Below are 10057 nucleotides of genomic sequence, written 5' to 3'. Positions count from 1 at the left end.
GTCGGACTGTGACCGCGCTCCGGATGGCTGCGGGGGGCGGCAGCTGTGGATCCCTTAAGGTCCTCACATTCGGGTTTCCGAGGTTCCGCAGCCCGAGCCAATCACAATCTACTCTGCGTCTGGGAGGCGCGCCTCCTCGTTCTCCTTTATATTGCTGCTGACATGCTGAGGTTGCATTACGTCACGCTACTCTTGCTGCAGGGTAGGGGGCCAAAGGGGGGTCTCGCGCACGCGCGCGCGGGAGATCGAGGCGCCCGCGCTAGGTTAGTGCGAGACCCCGCGGGCTTGCGGCGGGGGCTGAGCGCCGGCCAAGTCCCAGTGCGCAAGCCCAGATCTTGGCGCGCCCCTGAGGAGTTTCTGTGGGAATATTTTCTGTTTTCCAGGTTTCCCAAGGGAAACGAAGAAAGGGAGGGGGAGAATCATTGGCTGAACCTCTAATAGATGTTGGACGACGTTAAAATTTTTTTTTTTATTGGCCCTGTCCTCCAGGATTTGACAAATTAGGCTGGCCAGAGTGATAAGAGGTATGCCTCTCCCCAGCAAAACCCGTGTGTGTGTTGCAGTTTCCCTTCCTTCCTCCCTTCATTTCTTTTCTGTTTTGTAATGGTAGACAATTCGATGGAGAAAGTAAAGGAGAGTGAAGAAAGGCATAGAAAGGAAAAGGTGAACAAGGAACCTCAATGAAGTGAACACTAAATATCTCATGAATGTGTCACTTTCAGCTTCTGTCTGCAAAAAGTGGGAGGACAGTGAGAAATTCACTGGGTAAGGGGTGAGGAAAAGAGTGATGAGATGTGATGAAAGATAGGTGGGGACTAGATTGTGTAAGCAAAGGGTCTTATGCTCTGTGATTTTTAGCTTGAATTTTGTAAGCATTTGGAATCAATAGCAGTGTTTAAGCAGGGAAAGGATACTATTCTAAAGAAAGTAATTTCATCTTTGCAAATCATATGAATATTTACAAATAAAACATGTTATGATTCTAGATTCTAGATACATTCTTCAGGTCTCTATAACCTAGTATACCACTATAGGTTTTGAGAAAATTATAGAAGATGTGAAAGTCCTAGCACAGTACATGCCTCATAATAGACCAGGCGTTGGCAAACTTTCCCTGTAAAGGGCCAGATAGTAAATATTTTTGTAAATAAACAGTAGTAAACAAAATTTTTTTTGAGGATCTAGCGTCTCTGTCACAACTCTGCCATTGTGGCCCCAAAGTGGCCACATGTTCAGCAGAATAGATAATTTCCAAGCTTGAAAAGGGTGAAATTCAGCTATTACTAAAATGTGAAGTGTGATAGATAAGAGATTGGTAAATCACCTTCCAGTGTGAGGTTCCAAGTTTCTCTGCAAGAAATGCAATTTCTGCAGAGCCCATACACAGTGGGCAGAGAGAAGGAGCACGCGCGTGTGCATGCATGTGGGGTGTGTGTGTGTATGTGCATGTATGATGGTAAAATATTTGTTTTCCTTACTTTTGAGTTCCAGGGAGAGAGAAATGAGCATGGCTGTGTTCCAGTAGAACTTTATGAACACCGACATTTGAATTTTATTTCATCTTAATGCATAGTGAAAAGTTATTCTTCTTTGAATTTTTTTTCAACTATTAAAAATGCAAAAACCACTCTTAGTCACAGGCCATGGAATAACAGGCAGCAGTCCAGATTTTGCTTGTGGGCCATAGTTTGCCCACCTCTGTAGGTTTCATTTACTTAAGCTTTTATTTTCCATTGTAGAAAAGAAAGACGTTTTTCTGAGTGTATTCTCATACGACATTTTTCTATATCGGATAGCCTGGCAAATACTACTTATAGTCTTGTCCCAGTGACAATTCCAACAGGACACTCAAAGAGGAAAGCTGAGAAAGATATAGGGTTTTTACATCAATCACCTTTGTGAATGGTACGCTGTGCTAGACACTTTTAGACTTTTGAAGGCCATCTTTGCTCTTCCCTCTTTCTCCAAATGTCTGGTCAATGAAAATGTCTTGAGAATTCTTCCTCCTTAATATCCATGGAATTAATCTCCCTTTTACCTAATATAATTACCTTTTTCAGGTTCACATGCCTTCTTAACTGGATTATTGCAACACCTTGCTAACTAGTTCCTCTGTGTCCGTTTACTCACCAAATTCCCAAATCAAAAATCACAAAATCAGGAAAATATATCAAATTGATCCTCCCCACTCCTTTTTCACTTCAGTTGAGGCCCTCACCAAATGGGACAGTTGTAATAGTCTTCTGACTCATTTTTCTGCTCCACTTGATACCTTTTACAGTGTAGAGTCTACATCATCACTGAGTTCACTTGCATAACAAAACAAACAAAACTGATTATTTACTCCCTTGCTTAAACATTGCTATCAGTTCCCACTAGAACTCAAGGATAACACCCAGACAAGTACAGAAAGAGAGTTGTGGAAATCCCAGCTGGGCAACAGCAATGGGGAGACCATCCAACATATGTCCTTTGGATATTTGGCCAATACTTATTTAAAGGAAGAAACTACGATATGGAAGAAAAACTGTTAGAGCTGGCTGTTTATGCTATTTTAAAAAATAGTATTTTTTATATACATGCATTAGCATTTTTGAAGTTTCATATTAGCCACAAGATCAATAATATTAATTAGGTGCTATAAACTCTGTAATTTGTAACTTCTTTGTTGTGTAGCTGACTCACTTCACTCTCTCTACTAGCCTTGGTTATCTTGGCCAACTAATAGTGTTTCAATATGGTACATTTAAAAATCAAATATTGCTGTCCTTTCTGCCTCTGGACTCACAGTTTGTCGTCAACTATATTATCTTCAATCTCAGCCTCATTTAGGAAAACTCATATCCTGCTTTCACTGTAACCTGTGCAACTCCCAATAGACAATCTACAGTAAATTAACATGAGCATATTTTGGGTTATCTAGAAAACCTCCTTATAACTAAATACTGTCATCCATTATCAACACTTACATTTGTGTTTGTATTTACAGTACATTGACACCAGATAGTAATCTTTTAACTGTTTTGATCTCATTTGAAGTGGAGGCGTCATACTTTATTTTTAAATTATGTGGTTCTATCAGGTTCGCTATATGTAATACAATTTCTTGGGAGTTAGAATAGAGTGGTGGGAGAAGTGAGTCAGCCCATAGCATACAATAAGGCAAACCACATTCAGTATGCCAATGCAGAGTCATATTCACGTTGTGAGCTGCAATTTAATTTTAGCAAAGTTAAATTGCATAACATGAAATTAATGCTGTTAAATTATTGGTTTTGTTATTTATCATGTGGTTTTATAATTATATAAGCATCATAAGCCCAAAGCATTAATTTTTTTTCTATTTTATTTTACAATTTCAACTTTTATTTTAGATTCAGAGGGTATATGTGGAGGCTTGTTGCATGAGTATATTGCACGATGCTCAAGTTTGGGGTACGAATGATTCCATCACTCAGGTAGTGAACATAGTACTCAATAGGTAGTTTTTCAGCCCTTTCCCCACTTCTCTTTCCTCTCCAGTAGCCCTCAGTGTCTGTTCCCATGTTTATGTCCATGTGTACCCTATAAAAGCATGAAATTATATATTGCTCTACTATTGTTCATATTTAAGTAACATTATAATAAAACTACAATAATTTAAATGAACATTGAGAGTACAATTTTTCCTTTAAAATAGTCTAATAAAAAATACAAAATGACACACAAAAAGTCCGTAAATACTATCCCACATAAAAGGTACCAAGACTCATTGGGAGCAATAGCTATTTCCAAGTTTTAGAAAAAAAACGAATAAGATAGGATTGTGTCATATTGTGTCAGAGAGCAAAGGTATTATCATAGACTAATGTCAAAAGTACACAGAAGCGTCAAACAATAATAATAACTTTGAATGATGAAAACACATTGACTGTAAAAACTCATGAATTGATTAATGACACCAATAGAGAGGGATCCCCCTACTCCCAAAGAATAAAACCTCATTGCCTATCATTTAAGGTAAATAGGACATCGACTCCTTATTCTGACAATTAGCAGTCAAAAGAAAAAAAAAAAACTCTATTTATTCACTTTTTCTGTACAAACTTTCAGGACAACCAGAAAGCTCTAGTTTGAAAAGAGAAAGTTCTTTTTGCAAGAAATACAGTTAGTAAATGTAGAACAAAATCCAGAAATAAATACAGAAAATCACTATTTTACCTCCAATAAAGTAACAGATCTAGGGAAGGATCATCAGTGGGTGAAACATGAGATGAAAAAGTTTATGAAGGAGTTAAGGCCATCATCACTTGAACCTTGTAATACTTTTATCATTGACAGCATTTAGTATTGTCATTATTCCTTTTTTCCGCTGATCAGATAGTTGTATAGTGATATCTCATTGTCTGGCAGCTAATAATTTGTCTAATAGCTAATAATTAACACCAGTTTGTGCACTTATTTGCCATAACTTCTTTGATGAAGCATCTGTTTAAGTTCTTTGCTCATCTTTAATGTGGTTGTTTCCTTACTATTGAGTTTTTGGAGTTTAAAAAAATACATTTTCTGGATACTAATTCTTTATCAGGCACTTGACTTGAAAATATTTTCTATACGTCATTACGGAATGCAAATATCTCTCCAATATACTGGTATTTATTTTCATTCACTTTAAAGTGTCTTGGACAGAAAAAAAGTTTTCAAATCCGATGAAGTTGAATTTGTAATTTTTTTCCTTGCATGCGTTGTGTTCTGGTGCCAATTTTAAAGTTATTCTTTTCTTCCTAGAAGTTTGACTTTTTCATTTTACATTTACATTTACATCTTTTATTTATTTTGAATTGGTCTTTGTATAAGGTGTAAAATTTAGGTTGAGGTTTATTTTCGAAGGTTCCAGCAATATGTGTTCAAAAGACAACCCTTTCTCTACTGAATTGCCTTTGTATCTTTGTAAAAATATCAAATGATCATATTTGTGTAGATACATATCTGTCCAATTTTTTTTTAGGTTCCATTGATTTGTGTATCTATCCTTTTATGAACACTGCTCTAACTTAATTATTTTAGCTTTATAGTAACTTTTAAAATTAGGTAGTGTGATTCCTCTAACTTCATTTTTCTTTGTCAAAATGTAAACAGTTATTCTAGTTATTGTGTCTTTCCATGTAAATTTGAGTATTAGCTTGTCTATATCTATACAAATCTCTGCTGGAATTTTGTTTGATATTGTGTTAGTCCATAGATCTCTTCGAGGGAGAACTGACATCATTACTATGATGATTCTTCTGCTCATGAACACAGTATGTCCATTTATTTAAGTCTTCTTGGATTCATTTCATCAGTGCTTTGTCATTTTCAGTATATATATTCTATATATCTTTTGTTAGACTTATACCAAAAATTTTCAGTTTTAGGAGCTATTGTAAATGGCATTTTAAAAATTCCAGTTTCAAATTGTTCTCTGCATTTAGTTATAAACAGTTTGAAAATAATATGTCTGGCGTTGGACCTTTCTGTGTTTGTCCTGTTTAGGATTCATTCAGCTTATTTTATTTTACTAATTCTGGTAAGAACACTTCACATGAGATCAACCCTTTCAACAAATATTTAATTGTACAATGCAGTATTGTTAAGTAAAGACACAATATTGTACAGCATATTTGTAGAAATTAATCATCTTGGGTACTGAAACTTTATATACACTGAAAAACAACTGCACATTCCGCAGTCCCCCAGCCCCTGGGAATCACCACTTTACTCTTCCATTCTACAAGTTTGACAATTTTATTGTTTTTGTTGTATTTAATATTTATGGGTACATAGTAGGTGTATATATGTGTGGGGTACAGGAGATATTTTAATATAGGGATAAAATGTGTAATAAACACATCTCAGGGAAAATGGGGTTTCTATCACCTCAAGCATTTATCATATCTTTGTGTGACAATCCAATTATATTCTTTTTGTTATTTCTAAATGTGCAATAAATTATCATTGACTGTAGTCACACTGCTGTGCTACCAGACACTACATCTTTTTCATTCTATTGAACTATATTTTTGTACCCATTCAGTACCCACACATCCCCCAACCTCCCATTACCTGTCCCAGCCTCTAATAACCATCATTCTGGTCTCTATTTCAATGAGTTCAATTGTTTTAATTTTTATCTCCTAAAATAATTGAGAGCATGCAAAGTTTGTGTTTCTGTGCCTGGATTATTTCACTTAACATAATGACCTCCAGTTCCATCCATGTTGTTGCAAATGACAGAAAGCGATTCTTTTCTATTGCTGAATAGTACTCCATTGTATATATGTACTACATTTTCTTTAGCCATTCATTTGTTGATGGACACTTAGGTTGCTTCTAGATCTTGGCTATTGTGAGGAATACTGCAGCAAACATGGCAATGGAAATACCTCTCCAGTATACTGAATTCCTTTCTTTGGGGTATATATGTAGCAGTGGGATTGCTAGATTATATGGTAGCTCTACTTTTAGTTTTTTGAGAAACCTCCAAACTATTCTTTATAGTGGTTGTACCAATTTACATTCCCACCAACTGTGTACAGGATTTCTGTTTTCTCCACATACTCGCCAGCATTTGTTATTGCCTGTCTTTTCGATGAAATCCATTTTATCTGAGGTGAGATAATATCTCACTGTAGTTTTGATTTGCATTTCTCTGAGGATCAATGATGTTGAGCATGTTTATATACACCTGTTTGAAATTTGTATGCCTCCTATTGAGAAATATGTACTCAGATACTTGGCCCATTTTAAATTGAATTCCTAGATTTTTTTTTTCCTATTGTTTGAGCTCTGCATATATTCTGGTTATTAATCCCTTGTCAGATGGGTAGTTTGCAAATAAATTCTCCCATTTTGTCTGTACACTTTGTTGATTATTATTATTATTATTATTATTTTGCTGTACATAAGCTCTTTAACTTGATATGATCCTATTTGTCCATTTTTGCTTTGGTCCTGTGTTTCTGGGGTATTAAGAAATCTTTGCCCAGATGAATGTACTGAAGAGTTTTCCCCAATGTTTTCTATGGTAGTTTATTAGCTTAAAGTCTTATATTTAAGTACTTAATCCATTCAGATTTGCTTTTTGCATATAGTGAGGAATAGGGATCTAGTTTCATTCTCTGCATATGCATATCCAGTTTCCCCAGCACCATTTATTGAAGAGACTGTCTTTACCCCAGTGTATGTTCTTGGCACCTTTGTTGAAAATAAATTCAGTGTAGATGTGTGTATTTGTTTCTGGATATTGATTCAGAATTCGTTCTCTATCCTGTTTCATTAATTTATGTGTCTGTTTTAATGCCAAGACCATGCTGCTTTGTTTACTATAGCTCTGTAGTGTAATTTGAAGTCAGGTAATTTGATTCCTACAGTTTTGTTCTTTTAGCTTAAGACAGCTTTAGCAATTCTGCATTATTTTTTTTTTTTTTTGGTTCTGTATAAATTTTAGGATTGCTGATTCTAGCAATCCTAACAAACATGGATTATCTTCTTTTTATCCTATTCAATCTATTTCATCAGTGTTTTATAGTTTTAATTACATAGCCCTTTAATTTATTTCATTAATTCCTAGGTATTTAATTTTTTGTGTGGCTATTTTAAATGGGATTTTTAAAAATTTCTTTTTCAGATTATTCACTGGGGCATATAGAAATGCTACTGATTTTTGTATGTTGATTTTGTATCCTGTAACTTTACTGAATTTGTTTATCAGTTACAATAGTTTTTTGTGAAGTCTTTAGCTTTTTTTCCAAATACAAGATTATAGCATCTACAAACAAGAATAATTTGACTTCTTTCTTTTTAATACAGATGCCCTTTATTTCTTTCTCTTATCTGATTGCTCTATGTAAGACTTCCAGTACTATGTTGAATGATACTCATGAAAGTGGGTATCTTTGTCAAGTTCCATATCAGGAATGGCTTTCAGTATTTCCCCATTCATTATAATACTAGCTGTGGGTCTGTCATATATGACTTTTACTGCGCTGTGGTACATTTCTTCTATTACCAGTTTTTTGAGAGTTTTTAACATGAAGGATTGTTGAACTTTTATCAAATGTCTTTTCAGCATCAATTGAAATGATCATATGTTTTTTGTCCTACATTCTGTTATTATGATGTATCACATGGATTGATTTTTTATATGTTGAACCATAATTGTATTCATGGGATAACCTCACTTGGGTCATGAAGAATAATATTTTTAATGTGTTGTTGAATTCAGTTTATTAGTATTTTGTTGAAGGTTTTTGCATCAATTTTTATTAGAAATATTAACCGATAGCTTTACTCTTTTGGTATGTCTTTGGGTTTTGCATCATGGTAATACTAGTCTCAGAATGAGTTCAGAATTATTCTTTCCTCTTCCTCTATTTTTCAGAATAGTTTGAATAGGATTGGTATTTGTTCTTTAAATCTTTGGTAAAATTCAGCAGTGAAGCCATCGGGTCCCAGGATTTTGTTACTGGAGACCTTATTACAGCTTCTGTCTCCTTACTTGTTATTGGTCTGTTCAGCTTTTGAATTTCTTCATGGCTCTATCTTGGTAGGTTGTACATATGTAGGAATTTATCAATTTCTTCTAGGTTTTCCAATTTATTGGTATATAGTTGCCCATAATAGTCTCTAATAATCCTTTTAATTTCTGTGGAATTAGTGTTAATGTCTCTTTTTTCATCTCTAATTTTATTTAGTTGTGTCTTCTCTCTTTATATCTTCATTAGTCCGGCTAAAAGTTACTTGATTTTTAAAATCTGTTTTAAAGACCAACTTTTTATTTCATTGATCTTTTCATTATATTTTTGTTTAAATTTCATTTATTTATGTTCTGATCTTTATTTTTTTTCTACGATTTTCTGGTTTGTTTTGTTTTTGCTTTAGTAGTCTTTTAAGATCCATCATTAGGTTGTTTAATTAAAGGTTTTCTAATTTTTTGACATAGGTGCTTAAAGCTGTACAATTTCCTTTTAGTACTGCTTTGGCTAAATCCCGCAGATTTTGGTATGTTGTGTGTCCATTATCATTTGTTTCAATAATTCATTTTTTCATTGTGCCACTGGGCATTCAGAAGTATGCTGTTTCACTTCTGTGTGTTTGAATAGTTTCCAAAATTCCTCTTGTAATTAATTTCTGGTTTTATTCTTATTGTGGTCAGAAAAGATATTTGATGTAATTTTGATTTTTTTTAATTTCTTAAGACTTACATTGGCCTACCTTGGAGAATAATTCGTGTGCTAAGAAGAATGTATATTCTGCAGCTTTTGGATGAAGTGTTCTGTAAATATCTATTAGATTCATTTAATCTACAGTTCAGATTAAGTATAATGTTTCTTTGTTGATTTTCTGTATGGATGATCTGTGTCATGCTAAATTGGGAGGCCTCCATCTATTATTTTATTGGAGTATGTCTCTCTTTTAGCAGTAATAATATTTGCTTATGTATCTGTGTGCTCTAGTGTTGGGTGCACATATAATTGTTATAACCGTTTTCTGAATTGACACTTTTATCATTGACACTTTTATCATTAGGAAACCTTCTTTGTTTCTTTTTGTAGTTTTTGTCTTAAAAGCTATTTTGTCTCAAATAAATATACTTACTCTTCCTCTTTTTCAGTTTTTATTTGCATGGAACTTATTTTTCCAGCCCTTTATTTTCAGTCTATATGTGTCTTTATGGGTGAAGTATGATTCTCATAAGTAGTAGATTATTGGGCCTTTTTTTTAAAAAATCAATTCAGCCATTGTATGTCTTTTGATTGAATAGTTAAGTCCATTTACATTCTGTGCCATTATTGATAAGCAAAGATTTACTCCTGCCATTTTGTTTTTTGTTTTCCAGTTGTTTTGTGGTATTCTCGTCCTTCTTCCCTTCCTGTATTACTTTTAGTAGAAGTGATTTCCTCTGGTAGCATGTTTTAGTTTCTTGCTTTTTATTTTTTGTAAATCTGTAGTATGTTTTCTTTATTTGAGGTTAACATGAGATTTGCAAAGAATATCTTATAACCCGTTACTTTAAACTGAAGAGAGGAAGATACTAATA

The sequence above is a fragment of the Saimiri boliviensis genome, chromosome X, assembly GCF_048565385.1.
Source record: "Saimiri boliviensis isolate mSaiBol1 chromosome X, mSaiBol1.pri, whole genome shotgun sequence".
In the NCBI taxonomy this organism is placed as follows: domain Eukaryota; kingdom Metazoa; phylum Chordata; class Mammalia; order Primates; family Cebidae; genus Saimiri; species Saimiri boliviensis.
The sequence above is the reverse complement of the archived record's forward strand: the minus strand, read 5'-3'. Positions refer to the sequence as shown.